Here is a 24,140-nt window from a genome sequence, read left to right as displayed (position 1 = left end):
GTTTTGATTCCAATTTCCCTTTCTCAATAAAAAGAGTCACATCAAGAAAGTCAATGCTGTTTTTGCTGGATGTTGAGGTAAAACTCAGATTAAATTTATTTTGGTTGATATAATCTAGAAAGGCGACAAGTTGGACACTGTCGCCCCCCCAGACCATAAAAATATCATCTATGAATCGACACCAGTAAACTATCTGGTTAGTAAGATCTGGTGGACCTTTCTTCCAAATATGCTGTTCCTCAAAGAACCCCATATAAATGTTAGCAAACGAGGGCGAAAATTTCGCCCCCATTGCCACACCAGCATGTTGCTGGTACCAACTGTCCAAATGTAGGAAAAAATTGTTAGCCAAAGCAAAGCGTGTTAAGTCAATGATCATTTCAGTGTGTTAATACAGAGTCGCATCTCTCTTAGATAAATAGTAGGTCAAGGCCGCCATACCTCCATCTATAGGAATACTCGTATAAAGTGAACACACGTCGAGTGTTACCAACATAAATTCTGGCTCCCACTCCAAGTCTTCCAGTTTATTAAGTAGATATTTCGTGTCCTCTATAAAGGATGGGATGTTGCGAACAATGGGTTGTAAGGTAATGTCTATGAATTCCGACACCCTCTCAGTTGGCCCACCAATGCCTGAAATGATAGGCCTACCAGGGGGGGCTGTAATACTTTTGTGTATCTTGGTTAAAACATATATATATATGCAGCCCTAGGACTGGGAATAAAGAGATATTTGTGTTCCAAATCAGACAGGAGACCCTTACTATGCCAGTACCTTACTCTTGAAAATTCTCCAGGTAGTTTGTATGACTGCAAAGACATATATAGTCCACTATCCTGGAAGGATTTACCTGTCGACAACCAGATAGGCTGATTTGATTTAGACATAGAAGAACCATATGAAATTTATGGTATGTGCTGTTTTGACTATAATATTATATTTCTCTATATTGAACTGTGACAATATATGTTATTTGTTATTTCTCCCAAACCGCACTGCTTATGTGATATACTCTCTAACGTATTACATTTTCCCAACATTTTTCTCTCTGTAATAGATTTGCAGTGAGAAACTTGGGTTGTATGCAGTATATAGTTCGTCAACAAAATAATCTTTGGATTTGTGTACATAATTTTGTATATATGTATATCTTTGTGTCATATTATGCGTACTCAGTGTTTGTTTGATACTCGTGAGGTATTTTATGGAGATGTTTGTTCTAGCTTCAATTCCTATTTTGAAGGTTTCTTATTAAGATATGAGTGGATAATTTATCGTTTATGTGATGTGTATTGGTAAAACAATTTTTAATATTGGATTCTTGGAATTTGTTACTCACTTTTGTATCTGTATCTGTTTAACACTTCCAGCCTTGAAAAAGTCTCAGGATTGAGACGAAACACGTGTCGACGTTGTGAGCTGAGAAGTTTTTTTGTACATACTATGAACTTTTGAAATAGAGATTTGAAGACTACTTTCTGCACTGGATCTTTGTCTCTACAAAAAATTGCTAGTTCTGCTATGGACATTTAAAAAAAATTTGGTGCCTATCTCCGTATAACATAGGTGGAAAATTGTGCCACTTGGAATTTTGTTACTTGAGAGAGATATCTACTTTGTATCTATAATCTACAATTAGAGTGCCGGTGAAACCCTCTTTCCTCTGTCTGTAATAACTATCCAACACTTACCCTACTGTTGCACCCCCTGGTGTTAGAATAGTCATTTTTACCCCTACACTTGCCAATACTTACCAAACATGCAATGTAATGTTATGCGTTGTAATGGAATGCGTTGTAAATGCAGTTTTTAAAATTTCGTTGTAATGGCATGCGTTGTAATGGAATGCGTTGTAATGGATGTTGCGTTGTAAAAAATGTGTTGTAAAGGTATGCGTTGTAAAAGTGTGCGTTGTAACGTCATACATCCCCTAAATACTTTCCACAGTGCCTTTAAATTAGTCATGGCTGCTTATGCCAAGCTGCTAAAGGGTTAAGCAAAGGTTTTTTGTTTCACCCTGACTAGGACTGTGATTGGTGCTTCAGTAGGGCTTCCATCCCCTTCAACCAATAACTCTGTTTCTTACACCCCACGTCCCAGTAGGAAGAGGAGAGGAACTGGACATGTTATATTTACTATTTTATAATATTGCATTCTCCCAATATTCTCATATGGTCAGTGGATACACACTATTTAAAATCAGATCACTCATACAATGGGAAGATATACCCTATCTTAGTGAGATCTCTGCCAAGACTTCACATTGGCAGTGGGCTACCATCTGGATATTTTCACCCACCTACTGAACCTAGCATCTTCTCTACAATTTCTAACGTCTTTAGGTCTTGCCAAGATTGTCCTTGATAGCCGTTAGTAAGTAGCTGCCCTGTTGTCATTTCAGAACTTGAAGTAACTTCAGAAAGGCCCCAGACCAGAGGAAATCTGGTCATGGATGGCCATCATGAAAAATACTGGTGCTAATCGTTGCTTATTATTACACACTATTACCTGTGTGCCCTCGCACACCACATTTTGAGAAGGTACCCGGGCTTTCCTTTAGCCAAGTGGCTGATTATTACTAAGAAATGAATGAATACAACCAACAGCTATCTCCACAGCAAATGCCTTTACTTTAGTATATGCAAAGCTATTATATATACAGATGAGCTCTTTATTTCAAAACACAAATATACTTTACTAAATTGATGTGTGGAGAGGTCAATCCCCGTTGAGACTTCAGCATCAGAGAATCCCATCAGCAGAAGAGTTCAGGACGTTTTTGGCTAAAGGACTTGTCTATCTCACTATAGATCACCAGCGGATGGAAAAAAGAAAAATATATAAATGTGCCTTGAGTGCAAATGAATCTGAATGCTTTATAAATGACAAAGGATGTATCCCTGGTTGTAATGTTAAAAATTATATCACCAAATGCTACACGTGGTTTTGTGAATATTGACGGTATGGCAAGTGCCATCAGTTAATAAATAAATGTTCGTACATTCTGAAATCAAAACCATTGTTAATAACTTTATAGTCCCCTGCTTTTTCATGGTTATTATATGCAATGTGTCTTCGATTGATAATGTGAGCATTTGTGTATGTTGCCCTCTTGATTTAACAAATATGTTTCCAAATGTAAGTATGAGTGATAAACCTTGACCTTGATATCTGGATATGATGTGAGAGAACAACTGCAGTGAATTTATAACCAAGTAGGGGGTACATATTTCATGAGTCAATTTAACCCAAGCCACACTGGTGTATGCTTGTTAAGACTGCGATACATGTTGCTAGAATCAAGATTTTGTGTGCTATGATTTCTGGTTGCGTAGTTCATTGAGGTAGAAGCCTGACATGCAATACTGTGCACTGCATTTCAGCTAAGAGAACACAGACACTTACTGTAAACAGGGAGCATCTTGTAGCAAAATAAGTGGATAATCAGTGAACATGCATTGTAGAGTAACAATCTCAATTTAATGATATCCACACAGACCATAAGGCTCTTGTTAGTTAGAAGACAGTTAGAGGTCAGTTCCAAACAATAGACGTTCACATTCTCTAGCTGTTCCCAGATGTATCTAAGCATTGACTAGGGCCTGTCCAATGGCTAATCCGGGATGTTTTTGTCACGTGAGTCAGCCAGGTTCCTTCTTCCTGTCTTTGGAATGGTGCTGACTAGACCCACCCTTTTTCAGTATATCGTTATTGCTCCTACGATGTGCCCTAGTCTTCAAATTATTCAGGTCTGTAGCATGCACACATAAAAAAAACACAGCTTCTTTAGTCCAGAAACAAGATTGAATCAATAGCTTTGTGACCTTCCCTCCATCCTCCTCCCTTCCTTTCTGAAGAGGTGTAATTTCAACATCACTTGGTATCGCAATTGCAAGCCCTATGCTCTTCATAGTGACTACACTATGTTATGTTATATAATTTGTTTGTTAAGTGCTCATATGCAGATACGTCTTATTACTTTATGGAGGCACAACATTAAGACCTTAAAGTGACAGGAAAAAAGACAGAAGGATACTTATTTATTAAAAAAGACAGGTTTTCAGCTGGTGTCTAATCAGAGTTATTTGTTTCTGACCACAACTCCAAGGGAGAGAGTTCCAGAGTTTGGTTGCTGCTGTAGGAAAAGCACAGTATCCACAAATGGCTGTGAATACAATTTATTGACAAGAAAGGCTTTATGGACAATTGTTAGGACCTTAATGTCTACCCCAGTTCAAAGAGGCAGTCAGATTAGCTATCACTGTCCTGAGACATATGTTTTTTTATTTTTTTATTCCTCATATACCATAGTCGGCGTTCTAGATGGGAAATCCCGACCTCTCTCCCCTGATCGAGGTGTTCCGGCTCCGGTGTTTAAGACCCATGGAGAGAGAGAAGAATATGACCCTCTAGCAGCTACTGTTTTCTTAATCCATTTCATACTACCTTGTTGATCCTGTGTTACTTTGAAGGAAAAGAACCAACAGTGCCCAGGTGAAATCATTGGAATACCGTCATCTGTTCCGCCAAGCCACAAGGGCCGCCCAGACCTTACCATAGCTTGTACTGTCGCATGCCATATCGCATTCACTTGTAAAAATGATATATTTCAGGCACTCTGTAAAATTAGGGGCATTTACATCTTTCCAGGAACTACATATTTCTCGTCTTGCTAAGATGATAACATAAAAGATAAATTTGGACGCCATGTCATTACAATGATAGTCTGTATCCAACCCAAACAAGATAATCCCCGGGGAAAACACCAGTTGTGTATGTAGTACATCAGCCAAGAATTCCTGTACTTTAGTCCAGTAGCTTATTATCATTGGACAATCCACAAACATATGGAGGTCGTTGGCTGCCGGTTGTTTACACCTGGGGCAGTAGTGCTCTAAGCCAGTGATCTTGGCTAATTTTTGCGGTGATATGTATGCTCTGTAAATAGTATAGAGAGGGTTTATTTTAAGAGGGGCTGATTTGACCAGTGCCTGCAGCATAGTGAAAGAGTCCCCCAACAGGTCCTTTATGTTGTGAGGATTTAGACTAATAACATTACCCCGCAATTTTTGGAGTTCGGGTTCTGTCACTCCCTCTGCCTCGATCATGGCCCAGTACCAAAAAGATACCTCCCTCTTCCATCCACCCTTCCTCGATACTGAGTCAAACTTTGGATTAGATGTATCAAAATCCCAGGATATAGTTGCCCACCATCCTGACAGCTGATAATATTTGAACCTGGCAAGAGTCCCGCCAGTCAAACTAGGCAGGGACTCCCAGTCCATAAGCTGTGAATCTTTTTGCCGATCACGCCAGCACATTAATCCTGCCAATTTAAGGGAGCGAGATAACTGATCATTGAGGCAGTCTGGCGTCCCTGGAGAGTCCCAGATCGGGGCCTGAGGTGCGTAGTATGGAATTCCAAGCCTTTTTCTAATATATAGCCAGTTTTTCAAGGCCGCACTCAAGATCTTAAGCCTCACCTTCTTATAAAACTTTGGATCGCCGTATTTGAAAAGGAAATATTCTTGCCCTTGTGGTATGCCATGCAGTAAGGCCTGAAACAGAAGACCTTAAGAAGATGCATCCACCTTATCGACCAATAGTCTGATATTTTTAAAATGAAAAGAATGACAGTAAATGAGTAGGTCCGGCAGAGCTAACCCTCCTGTTTTTAAACTTCTCCTTATTTTTTTCCAGGATATTCTTGATGTCTTGGTGTTCCAGATAAAGGAATCAATTTTTCCCTGTAATTTGGCAATGTCTGATGCCTTAAAGTTTAATGGAATTGAGTTGAATAGAAAATTTATTTTTGGTAAAATAATCATTTTAATTAGGTTCACCCTCCCAAAGATGTTTAAAGGGAGGCCTGACCACCGTTGCAAAAGACCGCAAACGTCCTTATAGACTAGTTAGATTTAAATTGGGTATCTCAGAGATATTTTGAGCCAGATGTATACCCAGGTATCTCATTCGCGACTTAGCACCTGGGGTCACCACCTCCCGGTTCCATTGCATAATCTCGGTTTTATCTTTATTTATTTTGTATCCCGAGATTTCCCCAAAGGACTCTGCCTGATCGAATAGTCTGGGGATAGCTTCATCTGGATTGGAGGTGAACATAAGCAGATCATCTGCATATAGGGCAAATTTTAATGCTAGATCTGCGATTTTAAAAGGTTTAATCGTAGGGTCCGACCTTAACTGGCAAATAAACGGTTCGATATACAAATTAAACAAAAGGGGTGACAGGGAGCATCCTTGCCTGGTTCCACGTGGTATTGTGATCCAATCCATGAGGATCCATTTACAAGGATTTTTGCTCGAGGGCTAGAATAAAGAGATCTGATTGATGATACAAAATTCTCAGGAAATCCGAAGCCGGATAAAGCCAACCATAGATACGACCAATTCACTTGGTCGAAAGCCTTAGCAGCGTCGATACCTACAAGGGTCAATGGGAGCTTCTTATCTGTTGCAACATCTATGGCAGCAATGGCTTGAAAAGTTAACTCATTTAGCTGCCTACCCGGGATAAAGCCTCTCGCATCTTAATGTACTATGGTTTTGATGACTCTTGCCATTCTCGCTGCCAAAACCCCTGCAAAGATCTTATAGTCAGAGTTTAGCAGCAAGATTGGCCTGTAAGACTCAATTATTGAAGGGTCTTTATTAGGTTTCAGGATCAGAGTGACTGTAGCTTCTGACCATGTTTTTGGGGTAGTCTCACCCAAAACATTTATTTTATTAAACAAGGTCGATAGAACAGAGACCACTTTATCTAACCCTATCAGATATAACTCTACAGGGAGCCCATCTGGGCCGGCTGCCTTTCCCTTGGTCATTTTTTTAATCTGATTTCGGACTTCGCCCTCTTTTATATTTGAGCTCAGGAATGCTCTAACCGTCTCTGCTAGCTGAGGCAACCCAAGCTGATTTAACCAATCTTCTGCTCTTTGAGAAGAGAAATGATTCTCTTCTTTATAGAGATTTTGCATAAATGATTTGGCCTCCTCACGGATCTGATCATCATCATAGGTGATGACCCATGTACTGCGCACGGATAGACTCTTGATCTGATTTCTGGTCCTGGCCCTCCAGGCAAGAAGTCGGCCGCACTTTTCCCCATATGAAAATTTTTGCAATTTACTTGCATCCCATCTATCTTTCAGTGTTTTGTCTAGATTAGCCTGATATTCCGCCCATGGGGAATCTAGCTCGCTTTGTATATATAGCGGGTTGTTCTGCTGATCTATGTCCTGAGCCATATGTGATCTTCTGGCAGATTTTGAAAAGGCTTTCCATGCAACATTCTGAGCAAGTAACAGTTGACTCATGGCTCAAGGTAGATTGAACTAGCACAGTCAAGACAAGATTTAATATGAGTCTGTGCCACCCCTAAATGTGTCAATCTTCAGATGGCTGGACCAAGATACAGCAACATCTTGTCACCACTCTGTTTTAAGTTGTAGCAAGTGAGGAACTGATGGTGAGGCATTTTAACTGAACGTCTGTAGGTTCATAATGTATGCATTACACCATCCAGGAACTCTAAGTCGCATACCTACCTTTTTGATCCCTTTGTCTGCCCGCATTATCCCTTGAATGGGATTGACCTGCTCATGATTGCAGTGAAAGGACTCCAGTGAGTATTATTGCCTCCAGATACTTTCAGAGAATAGTATTTTATGTAATGGGTTTATCAATCATTAGCCTGATGGAAATGGGTGGTGGTGAATTCGTACCTCCTTCTAGTTGCAGTTAGTGGAGATGTCAACAAAAGTTTGAAACCTTTTCCCATTCCATTCTTAGTTACAGTTAGTTCCATGCATAGTGATACCTTTAACATATGGGATATCAACATCAACTTCTACATGGCCCCCCTCGCACAAGTGGCCCGCCATCACAACCTCAACATCATCTCCTACGCTGACGACACCCAGCTCATCCTCTCCCTCAACAAGGACCCGCACACCGCCAAAACCAACCTCCACGAGGGAATGAAGGCCGTCACCGATTGGATGAGGAGCAGCCGTCTGTAGCTGAACTCGGACAAGACAGAGGTCCTCATCCTCGGACCCACCCCCTCAGCCTGGGATGACTCCTGGTGGCCGACCACACTCGATACAGCACCAACACCCACTGACCATGCACGCAATCTAAGATTCATTCTCGACTCCTCCCTCTCCATGTCTAAGCAGGTCAACGCCGTCTCCTCCTCCTGCTACAACACCCTCCTCCTGCTCTGCAGGATCTACAAGTGGATCCTGACCGAAACAAGAAGAACGGTAACACAGGCCCTCGTCAGCAGCAGACTGGACTATGGCAATGCACTCTACACAGGAATCCCAGCCAAACACCTACGACGACTACAACGCATCCAAACGCCTCCCCCGAACTGATCTTCAACGTCACCCGCCGCAGACACATCACCCCACCTGAGAGACCTACACTGGCTCCCCCAAGAGGATCACCTTCAAGCTCCTCACCCAAGCACACAAAGCACTCCACAACGCCGGACCAGCCTACCTCAACAGCAGACTCAGCTTCCACACCCCCACCCGCCAGCTCCACTCCGCCACCCTCGCCCTCGCCGCTGTCCCCCGCATCCAACGAACTCTCCTACCTCTCCGCCAAGACCTGGAACACCCTCCCTACCCATATACGGCTGACCCAAGACCTACTCGCCTTCAGAAGACTCCTCAAGACCTGGCTCTTCGAGCAGTAGCAGCACACCCCCCATCCCCTCAGAGCCTTGGGACCCTCACGAGTAAGTAGCACGCTTTACAAGTACTCTGATTGATTGATTGATTTTCCCACTTAGCATTAGACCATAGGAGCAACTGCTCATTTAGACGGAAAATGAAGCAAAAGTCACCTTTTACCACTTATTGTTCTGTATTTATTGGCAGCTGTGCAGTAGCAATTTGCTTAAATGACAAGTGCATCCTTGTGTTGCCTGAAAGATTACGTTTAGATATGACTAGTCCAAATATTGCTTTGGAAAAGCACACTAAACGCACCAATATTAGACTTGGTATCCTGACAATTTTCATTTCGTTTTAAAGCCCTGATACACCAGAAATGTAACTTCCCCACAAACTCTTACCAAGGGCCGGCACTCAACACACACAGTTGTTCCAAGCTTCATTTTCATTGGCAGTTATTGCTTAGATCTCAGTTTCATGGCTATTGAGTATCCCCTAATATCATCTTTATTACAATAACAAAATAGTTTACTAATAGCCTTTTTATACATCTTTTAAAATGTCCTCTGAAATAATCAAAGGGAAGCGCTCCATAAAGATGCTCTGTAATGGAAGGGAGATGCAGTGTGTAGATTAGCGCGATGGATCACAGCACTTGAAGTTTTACGAGTTTCATTAAAATGCATCCGCTAATGCTTTTATTCTAGAAAGACGTGCAAAACTACTTTGCACGCTTTCTCGAAGTCCACTCAGGAGTTCTTGCACAGGCTGGACTAGCATCATCCTTGAATGACCGTCTGTTTTGAGCGATATTTCATGGGGTTGATAGATATGGTGCTGATGCCGAGGAAATGGAAAACAAAGCCACGAATACATGCCATACAAATTTAACTTTAGAGTGATGGGTTTCCACTAGAGAATATTAGATGACACATCCAGGTTCCGTCTAGCTTCCTTAGTGCACAGAATTTGAAAAATGAAAACTTTATTGAAACTCGTGCCCTGCAGTAGTCATATAATTGTACAACTTTCACAGTATTCCTATTGTTTAGCGTACCCTTGCGATCCTGTCTGAATCCATTATAAAAGTCCTATTACAACTTGGTTACTTTACTTGTTCATTTTCATAACATATTAGGCATCATGGACCCACAGTCAAAGTATAAAGAGCCCAACTTCCTTGTAAAATAAAAGGAATAACTTACTCCTTCCACCGTCAGTAGCACATAGGCTTCCTGTTTTTGTCCCCAGAAACACGTCAGGTGAGTGGGGGATACAGGCTGCAACATTCCTTCATGTGAATTGGGGGGCACCCGCACACAAGGTAAAGTATTTATCTTATGTATGCCCTTTTTTGTTACATTTCTACATGCAGACTTCTTAATTTGGGAAGAGAATTCACTCTGTGGTGGTGTCTGAGTTAATCTGTCTATTGGCCGGTGAGGCTGCTCGGTCTAGCCTGAGGGCAGGGGAGCAGAGCTAGAGAAGGACTTCTCACCTCTTACTATAATGGTAATAGAGTGCATCTACAAGTGAAGCACGGGGGCTCTTCCATTCATTTCACAGAGGGTGTCAGAAACAATGTTGCCCGTGTTTGTCAAAACTAAGTCAGTTGTGGTGAATCGCAGGGTGACACAGTAAAGTGTACAAAAAGTGATGGATGGAATGCTTGAATTAATCTCAGTCACTGGTAATTACTTGGGCCGCATCACAGTTTGTCATTATTTTGGACACTATGCCACCTCAGTTTGGACCCAGTCATGTCCAAATCAGTCCTGCCCCTGCTCCAATAGGAACAATGCAGTCTGAACTGCCAAGCCAGGTCCTCTCTGTACCGGAAAACAAGCAACCCAAGACCGATTTCGCTCTAGTTATGGCTCATTAGGACAGCTATAACTTGGTTCCGATGACACAGTGTGCATGGGATCCCACTTCTGGGCAACACTCTAAATTACACAAAATAGGATGGATGGAATGCTTGAATTATTCTCAGGCACTGGTAAATACTCAGGTGCGCATCCCAATTCATCATTATTTTGCACACCATGCAGCCTCTGTTTGGACCCAGCCATGTGCAAATCTGCCTTGAGCGTGCTCAAATGGTACCTTTCCAGCCGGAACTGCCAGGCCAGATCCTCCCTGAACTGGAGCAAAAACAACCCAGGATTGGTTTTGCCTTGATTTCCAGTCTACTTCTTGCCCTCCAGTAGAGTCACTAAGCTTGCCAACAATTTGACTTTTAGACCTATTTTGATATCCCCAGTGGAGGAGGAGGTTTTACTATGTGTAAGAAAGGAAAATTTAGCCTAGCATTAACTAGGCTTTTTAGACACATCCCACATACGTTCAAGGTAGTTTGTTCCTATTCCTCCCTCAGTTGATAGCGATCCTCAAATATTTTCTCAGATGACAACGTACAACCCTTGTTCTCTACAAAGCAAATGGTAGAGGTAAACACAAAGGGTAGATATACTTCCCCCTTCACTACAGCCTATACTGAACCTCCTCACCAAAACTGCAACAGGTTATTGTGGATGTGAACAATTAGTACAGGCAGGCAGAATATCAGACTTTAGAAATCACAGACAGCAAACACAGTATTAATCTATTTGTTATACCCTTTGGGCTGAGGAATAACCAGTGGTCCAGAATGAAGTTAGCAAAAGCAAGTGAAATGATAAAGAGCATGCTCGGATATAGGAAACATGACTACTTCCACTTATTTGACCCGGTCATTCATTATTTCAAAACACTTCCAATTTGCCAAACCACTGGCAATTTCTTTAGGATTCCAACCCACCTCAGATTAGACCCAAATCAAGCCTTGGTGCTGCTCCACTTGAAACAGTCCAGCTTGAACTGCATAGCTAGGTCCTCTCTGAACCGGATCTCAAGAATCCAAGACCAGTTTTGGCCTGATTGTGTCTCTTTAGTCAGAAGCAGCTTGGTTCCAGTTGCACAATGAGCAAGGGACCAACATCTGAACATACTCTTAGCCACTTAGAGCGTTATGGCAAATACACTAAAAGTGATGAGAGAATGGCTAGGAATTTGTCTAACCACTGGCAGTTTACACTCCACCCCATGCCAATATCAGATTAGACCCAGCCACACATAAATCAATCTTGGTCCTGCTCCAACAGGAAGAGTCCAGCTCAGACTTCCTAGTCAGATTGTTAGAAATGGGATTTTGGTCGGCTAGGGCATGTCGCTTCTCCTTCCTAGTGAGGCCTCTGACTTGGACTTTTAGGTTTTTGCAAATCGCTTTCAATACCTTAAAATTGTAGGATTCCAACCTATCCTCCTCATAGGCAACTTCCAGGGATGCAACAGATGATGCAATTGATTCAGGCATGATGAAGTTGCAAGTTCAAATGGGTAAAATCAAAAATAGGCCAAAAAGAAAAAGAAACAGTATGTGGCACGTAATAGTCTGCGCTATGGTGGTAGTGCACACCGATCACTGTAAGTCAAGTGCAAATGCAAGTCTTATCCCATCGCTGACACAAATGTTAGAAATTGAATTTTTGGTCTGCTAGGGCATGTGCCAAAGTCAGGCAGAAACCACCACTCTAGTCAGGATAAGGGAGTTGCACTCCTAAAATAACCCCTGCTCACACCCTTGTAGCTTGGCACGAGCAGTCAGGCTTATCTTAGAGGCAGTGTGTAAAGTATTTGCACATAACCAACAGTAATACAGTGTACACAGTACAAAAGGACACCACACCAGTTTAGAAAAGTATCCAGTATTTTTATATACTTAAGACAGGACCAAAAATGATAAAAATCCACAAACTAGTACTTAAAAATTGTCAGTTATTGAAATATGCTTGAGAAACAGTTCCTTGATGTTGATAGATCCGTGCGGGGCTATCACGATGTCGTGAGCAAACTAATCCAAACAAATCCAAGCAGTCCTGGCTGACCGCGGCATCACGGGCCAGCTATGGTGTCGGGAAGACCCGCAAACAGTACCTTTTAGAAATGCAAGTCATCGGTAACCTCTTGTTGAGGTTTCAAAAGCACGGCGTCCGTAGGCGTCGGTTCCAGAGGTCGGTGCAGGAATCACCGGGGCCCTCGAAGTCACACGCATTGCAGGTCGAGCCCCTCTTTGTCGAAGTCAGGAGTGCTGGTGTCAGCAGGCATTGTGTGCTGCAGTGCAAAGCGCAGCGATGCGGCGTGCGGTGCCCTCAGGTCACGGTGCGAGCAGCGGCTCGTGGCGGCATCAGATACCGTCGTCGGTGAGACCGAGGTGCGGTGCAAAATGAATGCGGTGCTCGTCGCAGTATTGGCAGGTCACGGTGCAAGTAGCAGAGTCGTCGTTGCTGAAGCACTGTCATCTGCTGACAAACTGGAGTCGACGGCACCAGTGTTGTTAGGCCAAGGCTGCAGTGCGGGATGAGGGCAGTGTGTCGCGTAACTTTACAAGCTGTGCCCTCGAACCATGGTGCAAGCAATGACGTTGATTTTGGTGTGTATCGGCGTTGTCTGGAAACCCAAGGCATCGTCGTGAAGCGAGGTGCTGCAGAGTACGGTGCCCACAGGTCACGGTGCGAGCAGCGGCTCAGTGGCGGCATCAGCAGGCATTGTCCGTGAGACCAGGGTGCGGTGTTGCAGCTGTGCCCTCTGCGGTGCCGTCAGGACACGGGGTCAGCAGTGTTGTCGTTGACGTAGTTGGGTTTCTTTTTCTTCTGTTGCAGCTCAAAACACACAGTTCCCAGTGCTGAGGGCAGAAGAGCTTGAAGTCTTTGCTGTTCCTGAGAATTCTTGAACAGGGGACAAGCTCTAACACAAGCCCATGGAGAAACTCACAAATGTAGATTGCAGAAAGTTCAGTTCAGTCCTTTCACTGCCCAAGACAGAAGCAGCCACTGCAGGCCAACACAGAATAGCACACAGCAAAGTGGTAGTTCCTTCTCACAGCTTCTCCAGCTCTTCTTCCTGGGAGTCTTCTTGATCCAAAAGAGTTCCAAAGTTCAGGGGTCTGTGACCCAATATTTATATCCCAAAATCCTTTGATCTCTTAGGCAGAGAGTGCCTGTGCCCAGCCAGAACCAGTACTGCCTTCTCTGGTGTGAATTCCTGGCAGGAGGTGGAGACGGCATTGTCAGAGCCAGACCAGGCCCTTTGAGGTGCAAGGAAATCTCCTCCCCCTTACCCAATTGCAGCCCAGGTCTATTCAGCCCTTTCCTGACCCACCTAGAATATCTGGAGCCACTCCTGCTCCCCACCCTTCTGTCATCCAAAACCCAGACAGGCAATCCACATTCCAGTAGAGGCACACAGGATGACTGAGCAAGAAAATACCTACTTTCTAAAAGGGGTGTTTTCAAACACAGAATGTAAAAATCACCTTCACTAAAAGATGCATCTTTAGATTCTGAGTTCAGGCATACTCAACTTTATTTTCCTACCTAGTTTCCCGGGCCAGTTATGTTTATAAGATGTTATAAACAAACTCTTATTCTGTCCTATGGGTAACAGGTAACCTTGCAATAGTGAAAAACTAAATTGCCAGGAATTCACTACCAGGACATGCCACACACCAGGGCATGTCCTACCTTTCACATACACTGCACCCTGCCCACAGAAGTACCTGGGCCTACCTTAGGGGCGCCTGACATGTAAGGAAAGGGAAGGTTTAGGGACTGGCAAGTATGTGCACTTGCCAAGTCTACATGGCAGTTACAACTGCGCACAGACTCTGCATTGGCAGGTCTGGGTTACCTTTTCAGGGCCACTTATGTGGGTGGCACAATCAGTGCTGCAGGCCCACTAGTAGCATTTGATTTACAGATCCTGGCACACTCAGTGCACATTACTAGGGACTAACAAGTAAATCATATATACAATCATGAAAACACCAATCCATACCCAATTTACACAGAGAGCATATGCACCTTAGCACTGATTAGCAGTGATAAAGTGCCCAGAGTCCTAAAACCAACACAAACATGTAAGGAAAAAATAGTAGGAAGAAGCACAAAGCTTGGGGGTAACACTGCAAAAAGGGCCATTTCCAACACAACCCCCTTCTAGCCTAAAGCCAGGGTAGACCAATCCATACCTCAATAGGCTTCCCCTCTTGGGGTGATAGAACATGGGACCTGGCCCGCAACAGCAGGGGTTTCTTCCCGTTCTACGCCTTCCTGAACCTAGTTGGATCCCTCTATCCATACTCTCAGGGCACAATAAGCTGACCCATGGGGAACCCTTCTCCTCACCTGTGGACCTCATCTGTGCAGCACCTAAACTTACTTTGCTCACAGATGTGTCCCAACAGGCAGACAGTACCCACATGGTCAACACAAGGGTGTCGCCGAGTACACCCCCAGGAGGTGACTCCTGTCCCCCTCCCAGGGGCAACTCTGTCCATCCGGACAGCCAGCCACAGTGGCCACTGACAACTGTCAGTGATGGGAGCCAGGCCTTATCCCTTTCAGGCCACTCCAAGTGTTGTGGCGTCAGAGAGAGGGGGGCAGTAGCCCCAGGTGCCTGGCACCCTTTCTCCACTCCCCCGCCAAGTTAGGCATGGCATCCTGACACTGGCCCACCAGCCCTGGGTCTGTACCCTGTGGCTGGACAGGAGGCGGTGTGGGTTCCCCCATACCCTCTCCTTCTCCCTGGGGCTATGTACCCTCCCACCTGGAGCGGTACCACCTTCCAGAATTGTCAGGGCACCTGTGACAGGTGTCAAGCACAATTCACCCACCAGTTCAGGGGTGCTATCCTGCAACTGGTACACCAGTCCAGGGTCTGTACCCTGAGGCTGAACAAGGGACTGGGGTAGGCTCTCCCACATCCGGTCCCCCTCCCTGGGACTCTGTATCCTTCCACCTGGAGCAGCACCCCCAGAAGACAAACTGGTAGGGGCACTGTTAGCAGTCGCCCCTTCCTTCAGGTCAGGGGGGACACCCTGAACCTGGTCCTCCAACCCGGGGTCTGTACCCTCAGGCTGACCAGAGGTCTTAGGCAAGGCTTTCCTCCCCTTACCTCTCTTTCCAGGGTTCCGCACTCTCCTCCCGGGAGAATCACCCTCAGAACCAAAAACTGTCAGGATGCTGGAACCAGGCATTATACACCATTCTTCCACCAGTTCAGGGCCATGAGCCTGCATCTGATCCACCACACTAGGATCTAATCCCTCGGGTTGAACCAGGGTCAGAGGCCTGCAACCCCTTCCAGAGTTCTGCACCCTCCCACCTGGAGTGGTACCCCTAGACGATAAACCGGTCAGTACACTGCTTACAGTCATCCTTCCCTCCAGGTCAGGCAGGACCTGAACCTGGCCTCCCAACCCAGGGACTAAACCCTGTGGCTGAGCACCTGCCAGGCGCACCAGGACTACCTTGGGAGCATGCATGCCCCCCTGAGGGTAACACAAGACTCATGTGTTGTATGACAGTCTGCCTGGCACAAATCTCCTGACCCCTGTCCATATGACAGTGCACAAAGATTCCCTAGGACAGATGTGGTATCACCATGGTCACTCCTAGGAGGCTCAGCCCTTCTGGCTGACCCCTAGCCCACTGGTTCTCCCACTGGGGAACACATCACCCTCTCACCCCTCCATCTGGACTTCTGCACCCTCCACTTAGGAGCGGCACCTCCAGACACCAAAACTGCTGGAGCTCTGTTTACAGATACTCCATGTTCTCCTGACACTAGGAGACCCCCCTCAACGGACGGCCTACCAGTACAGCCTAGGCTCCCCACCTGATGTTCCCTCCTGGAACTACCCAGGCTCTGGGACCGGGTGTTGGGCACCTTAGGAGGCAGCCCATTCCCACTCATTCTCCACTGAGACAGGACGTGAGTCCCTACACCCTTCCCATGCTACAACAAACCTTTCCCACCACCCTCGGTTGGGAAATACCTAAGCCACTTCCTTCCAGGTCACCCCCAGATGCTTCTCCAGACCCTGTGGAATTCACCAAAAGGTTTGCCTCCAGTGCAAGCTCCCTGGGGTCAGAGAACTCACACTCCACTGGGTGCTGGCATAGCTCTGGAAAACAGGGAGTTAAAATATGCTTGTCAAAAATTAAATCACACAGCCCCATACAGGTCTTAACAAAACTACCCTTCACCCAACCATCCAGTGCCTTAGAAAAGTACCCCAGATCATTCTTACAAGACTGCTGAGACAGTGTCTGACTGTTGCTGTCTTTGAACCTATACTCTTCTGGATAGTCTCCATACTCACTTACTAGGGCTTCTATCATGGGGGAACCCATCTCCCTGCACTGCTCATCTAGAGTCAGTAGAGTGTCCTTCTCTCTACCAGGAATATGATCCCCTGTGTCAGTTCCCCAATCCACCTCAGGGACACTGTGCACTGCTGGAGTAACCTCACAATCCTGTACCCCCGGTATATGTCAACCCCCTCCTTGAAGCAGGACCCCAAATCTGTGTGTGAGTGTACCTCACCCTCAGTACTGGACACTACATTTCTGCTGCCACCACCTAAACTGGGCCTAGCCCTACTAGCTTCCCAGTCCAGCTCTCTCATTTTAATGTCTTGGTCTAACATCATCTTCCTTTCCTCCATGGCTATTATTTTGTCTTCCCTCTCACATTCTATCCTGAGTTTCTCCAATTCGAACTTCCTTGCTTCCCGCCTGTCCTCAAGCTCCTCTGTGGACAAGTTACTGCTGCCTGACCTGGAGGGTTCCCCCCTCCCAAAAGCACATCCACCCTAGGAATAGACTCCTCTGCCTCTTCACTGAGAATACCAAACTGCTCGCTGGCATGTCTGGCTGCTACCCAGGCCCTCAGCGCCTTTTGTCGCTTCTCCTTCCTAGTGAGACCTCTGACTTGGACTTTTAGGTTTTTGCAAATCGCTTTCAATACCTTAAAACTGTAGGATTCCAACCTATCCTCCTCATAGGCAACTTCCAGGGATGCAACAGATGATGCAATTGATTCAGGCATGATGAAGTTGCAAGTTCAAATGGGCAAAATCAAAAATAGGCCAAAAAGAAAAAGAAACAGTATGTGGCACGTAATGGTCTGCGCTACGGTGGTAGTGCACACCGATCACTGTAAGTCAAGTGCAAATGCAAGTCTTATCCCATCGCTGACACAAATGTTAGAAATTGGATTTTTGGTCTGCTAGGGCATGTGTCAAAGTCGGGCACGAACCACCACTCTAGTCAGAAGAAGGGAGTTACACTTCTAAAATAACCCCTGCTCACCTCCTTGGTAGCTTGGCACGAGCAGTCAGGCTTATCTTAGAGGCAGTGTGTAAAGCATTTGCACATAACCAACAGTAATACAGTGTAAGCACTACAAAAGGACACCACACCAGTTTAGAAATATTTTTATATACTTAAATATGATAAAACCAAATATGATAAAAATCCACAATACAGTAATTAAAAATCTTCAGTTATCAAAATATGCTTGAGAAACAATTCCTTGATATCAATAGCTCCGACCAGGCTATAACGGCATCGTGAGCAAACAAACAGTTCTGGCTGACCGCGGCATCGCGGGCCAGCTACAGTGTTGGGAAGACCTGCAAACAGTATCTTTTAGAAATGCAGGGCGTCTGCGACCTCTCGTTGAGCTTCCAAAAGCACGGCGTCCGCAGGCGTCGGTTCCGAAGGTCAGTGCAGGAGTCGTCGGGGCCCTCGAAGTCAAACGCGTTGCAGTTTGAGCTCCTCTTTGTTGAAGTCAGGAGCGCTGGAATCGGCAGTAGTCGGGTGCTGCAGTGTCAGTGTCTGTTTTCATGGGGTCACAGCCCCTGTATTTATAGTGCAAAGATGTTTGTTCTGGGGGCACTTCAAACATATTTTAGAAGTGCACAACACCCCCATTCACATTTCAAGCCCTGGCCCCAGACACTCCACGGAGGGGCAGACACAGCATTGTAGAAGGCGGCCACAGCCCTAATCAGGTACAGATGCAAAAGGATTGGATACTAACAGTCTAACGGGCGCTCTACAATATGTTAATAGGGTAATATCAAAACAGAATATCACTTTGGTGCTTCAAGAAGATGGATGTGTATCCGACATCCAGAAAAGTCCCGCAGATGCGGAAGCAAACAAAACCAATGATCCTCTGAGCACACTATTATTAATAAATTCTTCAGTTATGACACAAATCATATGGTAAATGTCACTGTGAGGTTATTCCAGATAAGTAATCAAAGTCTTTTCCAATCCAGGTATCAAAGTTCATCCATATTTATTGCGTTGTCATCAGAAATTCTCCTGGCAATCAATGTAGTGAGTACAACTGCTTCAGCCAACACGTGTTTCGTTGTGTAATAATATCACACTTCGACTTCCTCAGGGCAAAATATTCACGAAAATTCCACTAGCTCAATTTTCTCCACGGGTTCGGTCCTTATATCTCATCTCTGTCAACCTTGTCTGTATACGGTTGATATTCAATCAGTTCAGAAATGTAAATGTAAATGTAGCTGAGCTTATATAGCGCACAGCTACCCGCAGTGGGTTTCCCGGCACTTGCTTAGGGAACCCTTCCTGGTATTCCCCTGTGAGATAGCAGGGTATCCACAAGGTGAAAGTCAGGCATCCCGCCGCGAGGGGCCGTTATGGAGATTAAGCAAGCTATTGCCCAGAGTCGCAGAGTGTGAACGCGTGAGTCGAGGAGGCACCGGGGCGAGAATTATCCAGTCCGTGGAATTTTTTAGCCCAAGACCCCGCCGAGGTGGGGAATTGAACCCTGGTCCAGGACCGATCTCAGCTTCCGGGTCTGCTGCCTCTAACCCCTGAGCCACACTTCTCCACAATCAAACTTCTCTCTCCAGTAACGAGATAGCTTGTGAGTGGCAATCCTCATCAACTAATCTCCTGACCTCTTAGACCTCTTATACACATTTATAGTATCCACATCATTGGTGTTTACCAACGAAAGCTTAGGGGATCCTCAGTATCGCCCAATTATCACTATCTTCCACTCCTCGACATTTAGCACCTATAGTTCGGGGTCTGTAGTTTCATGTAGTACCTCAAAATATCCCTTCTCCGTATCGGTTCTGTAAATCTAGACCCCCAGATGGTACGTAAATCCGACTTCCCCTGTCCTCTCTTCGGGTAGCGACTTCCCTAGCTACTCCGTACGGCGTTTGTGTCATAACTGAAGAATTTATTAATAATAGTGTGCTCAGAGGATCACAGGTACAGATGCAAATCCTCCCACCACTCCAAATGCATACCAGTCCTATTTAGGTGCAAGGGAAATTCCTCCAGCTACTCTAAATTTAGCCTAGGTTTATTCAGGCTAGCACTGCACTGAGTCATCCAGGAAAGGCAGGGCACACCTCAACCCACCTTGTGACTGTATAGAGTGAATGCACATTCCCTCTCTCCTTTCAGTCAAAACCAGGCAGGGCACAAAGACACATAAGCACACAGAAATGCCCACTCCTAAAAGTGGCATTTCTATAATTGTAATGACAAATCCGCTTTCAACAATAAGCAGCTTTCATGACAGAAATTTCCACTGAAGCACATTACAGGGAATCCCCTATGCAAACCTCTGAGAAGGCAGCATCACAGCAGTGAGAAAACAAATAGGCTGTTTGTCAATACCAGGACATGCCACACAGTTAAGGCACATGTCCTACCTTTTACCTACGCAGCACCCTGTTCATAGGGCTAGCTAGGTCCTACCTTAGGGGAGACTTATATGTAGTCAAAAGGGAGTTTGGACGTAGCGACCACTTGCCATACCTCGTCACAGCTGCAGTGAACTACCCGCACAGGCCCTGAAGTGACAGGTTTGAAAGGCTACTTCGGTGCGTGGTGCAAGCAGCGCTGCAAGCCCATGAGTAGCATTTAATTTACAGGCCCTGGATATATGGAATACCACTGTAAAAGGGACTTACAGGTAAATTAAATATCCCTCGACCCCATCTTTGCAGCAAGTAGCAGCGTCCACTTCAGCCACACAATGCAACCCCCATGGACCGACCACCACTGCGTACACTTCCTCGTCTGCAAACCCAAGCCACCCAAACAAGCCCCGTGCCCACCAAGAAGGAACTGGAGTAAAGTCACTGATGAACAACTCAACTCCACCCTAATCCGAGACAACCGCACCCCGACATCTGACGCCAACCTAGCAGCCAGGGAATTCCACACTTGGATCTCCAGCGGCACAGACAAGCTCGCCCTGCTACGCAACCCCGACAAACAGCATCCCAGGAAACCCGCCTGGTTCACCACCGATCTCCAAAAAACCAGACACACATGCCTGGAGAAGAACTAGAGAAACAGCAAGACACTCGAAAATTACACCACCTACAAGGATGCCAAGAAGGACTACCACAGCCGATCAGAACCACCAAAAGGACTTTCATCCACAACAAAATCCTCGCTAACACCAGCAACTCCAAGGAACTCTTCAGCGCCATCCAGTAATTCACCAACCCTTGCAGCAAAGCCACTGACATCACCCTGACCCATGATCTCTGCGACAAACTTGGAACCTACCACCATCTCCAGATCAAAAACCTCTACGATAACTTTGTCGACCACCCACCAGACGCCACAGCCAACCCACCCCCAGACATGGCAGCCAGCCCACCAGCTCCACCTGGAGGCCGATCACAGTCGAAGACACTGCCTCGATCATGATAGGCATCCACTCAGGGGCCCCCACCGACCCCTGCCCCCACACATCTTCCACAGAGCCGCCACTGCTATCGCTCCTGAACTACAAACGTACCATTAACACGCCTTCAAAACAGGCACCTTTTCAGACGACTGGAAACACACAGAAGTCAGGCCCCTACTCAAGAAGCCGTCAGCTGACTCCACGGCCCTCAAGAACTACAGGCCCATCTCGCTCCTCCCCTTCACGGAGAAGGCAGTCAATGGCTAACTGACAGGATTTTTCAAAGACAACACTGTCCTCGACCCATCCCAATCTGGATTTTGAAGCAACCACAGCACCGAGACCGCCCTACTCTCCTCCACAGATGACATCTGCACCATTCTTGACCAAGGACAATCCACAGCCCTGATCCTACTCGACCTGTCAGCAGCTTTCGGCACCGTCTCCCACTGCATAATCGTCGCCAGACTACACAACATCGGTATACAAGGAACCGCCCTAGATTGGATCCGGTCATTCCTCACTGGAAGAAACCAAAGGATTAGACTGCCACCCTTCCTCTCAGATCCCACGGAAATCACCTGCGGAATCCCAAAGGAGTCATCCCTCAGCCCGACCATCTTCAACATCAAATGGCCCCCTTCACCACCATCGTCTGACACCACGGCCTCAAGTTCGTATCCTACTCTGATGACACCCAGCTCATCCTCTCCCTCACCAAAGACCCCGCCAGTGCCAGACTAAACTTCTAGAAAGGAATGCAGGACGTTGCAGTCTAGATATACAATAGGTGCCTAAAGCTCAATGCCGAGAAGACAGAAATCCTTTTCCTCGGAACCACCCCCTCAGCTTGGGACAATACCTGGTGGCCCACCACCCTCGGCAGCCCACCGACCCCCACGGACCATGCCAGAAACCTCAGCATCGTACTCAACTCATCCCTCACCACGAACCAAAAGGTCAATACCATTGCTTCCAGCTGCTTCAACACCCTCTGAATCCTCGGTAAGATGTTAAAATGGATTCCCCCTGAGTCAAGGAAGACAGTCACCCACACACTCATCACCAGCAGACTAGACTATGGAAACACACTCGACGCCAGCATAAACAAGTTCCTACTCCGCAAACTCCAGACTATACAAAACACCGCCGCCAGACTCGTCCTTGGCATCCCTCAACACAAGCACATCAGCCAACACCTACGAAACCTCCACTGGCTCCCTGTGGAGAAAAGAATCACTTTCAAAATCCCCATCCATGCCTACAAATGCCTTCACAACACCAGACCGAAATACCTCAACAACAGAATCACCCTCCACGTACCCAAAAGAAACCTCAGATCAGCCAACCTTGCACTGGCCAAAACCCCTCGCATCCAGAGAGCAAAAGCAGGCTTAAGATCCTTTTCATACATCACATCCAAGACCTGGAATGACCTCCCGGCAGACATTTGACGTACCTCCTCACTGAATACCTTCAGGAAGACTCTCAAGTCCTAGCTCTTGCTGATCCCCCACTCCACCGTCCCCTGGGCCTTGAGACCCTCACAGGTGAGTAGCACGCTTACAATTCTCTGACTGATTGATTGATTAAATATGCCAAACAGGTGTGGACCAATCTTACCAAGTTTACAAGAGAGAGCACATGCACTTTAGCGCAAAGTGCCCAGAGTCATAAAACCACCAAAAACAGGTCAGAAAACAAATACAGGAGGAAGGCAAAGAGTTCTGGGATGACCATGCAAAAAGGGCAAAGCCCTGCATCTTGTCAGGCCTAAGCCCTTTTTAGAATATATGTCATCCCTTAGTTAGGCCCTAAATATCCCATTAGACAGGGTGCAGTGTAAACGTTGGGCATGAACTTTTAAGTTTTGCATTCCCTGGTAATGAAAAACTCCTTTGTCTTTCACTAGTGTGAAGCCTACCTCTCTCGTAGAATAAAATACCAATAATACCTTATCACATTTAGTAAGTGGTAACTTTTGTTTGGGAAAAAGTAGAACTGGCTGGTGTCTAAAGAATTGTAATTTAAAATCATCTTTAATGGCAATGTCAGATATTTAAGTCACAATTCTGAAAATGCCACTTTTAGAAAGTTGTCATTTCCTTGTCCTGACCGTTTGGTGCCTGCAGCCTGTGTCCTGGTTCAAATGACTGTGATTAGCATGTCAGTTGGCCTTTGTGTATTCCTCCTAGACAGTGACACAAAGGGGGACTAGATGTTGGCTGGAAGGGCCATCCTGCCAGAATGTGTGGGGCAGAGCTGTTGCCTACCCCACTAGCATTTCAAAGGAGCTGCCTCAGTACACTGACAAAGCCTATTGTCACCTCTGACACCTTGTAACCTGGACAAGGAGGAAACACCAAACCATCTGTTGGGGGGGGACTCCAGTTTATTCCACTTCAAAGCTGTCATCAGGTATAAAAATAAGGACTCCCAGACCCACTCTTCTGTACACTCCTGGACTACAGAATATGGACTTCTTTGCTGCCAGAGGAATGCCACACTCTCTGAGAAGGAAGACTCGACCTGTCCCTCCATTCAAGGTGGAGTGGCTGACCTAATTTTCATTGCTACAGAAGCCTCCTTGCAACTGCCTAGCTGACCTTTTGCACTTGACCTGCCTTGAGTTGCAATTAGACGTTCATGCTCTCTGCTGGCCTCTGCTGGAATAAGGTTCTGATCCCCAAGAGATGCCACCCCATTTTCTAGACCCTTGGCTAGATTCAGATATGCTCCTCCTGTAATGAAAAGGAGAAATCCTGAAGTTTGGGGCTCTTCATGACCACAAATGGGTCAGTTGCCCAGATCTTGCTGCCCACAATGACCTCCAATGC

Source organism: Lissotriton helveticus, chromosome 11 (genome assembly GCF_964261635.1).
Source record: "Lissotriton helveticus chromosome 11, aLisHel1.1, whole genome shotgun sequence".
Classification (NCBI taxonomy): domain Eukaryota; kingdom Metazoa; phylum Chordata; class Amphibia; order Caudata; family Salamandridae; genus Lissotriton; species Lissotriton helveticus.
The sequence above is the reverse complement of the archived record's forward strand: the minus strand, read 5'-3'. Positions refer to the sequence as shown.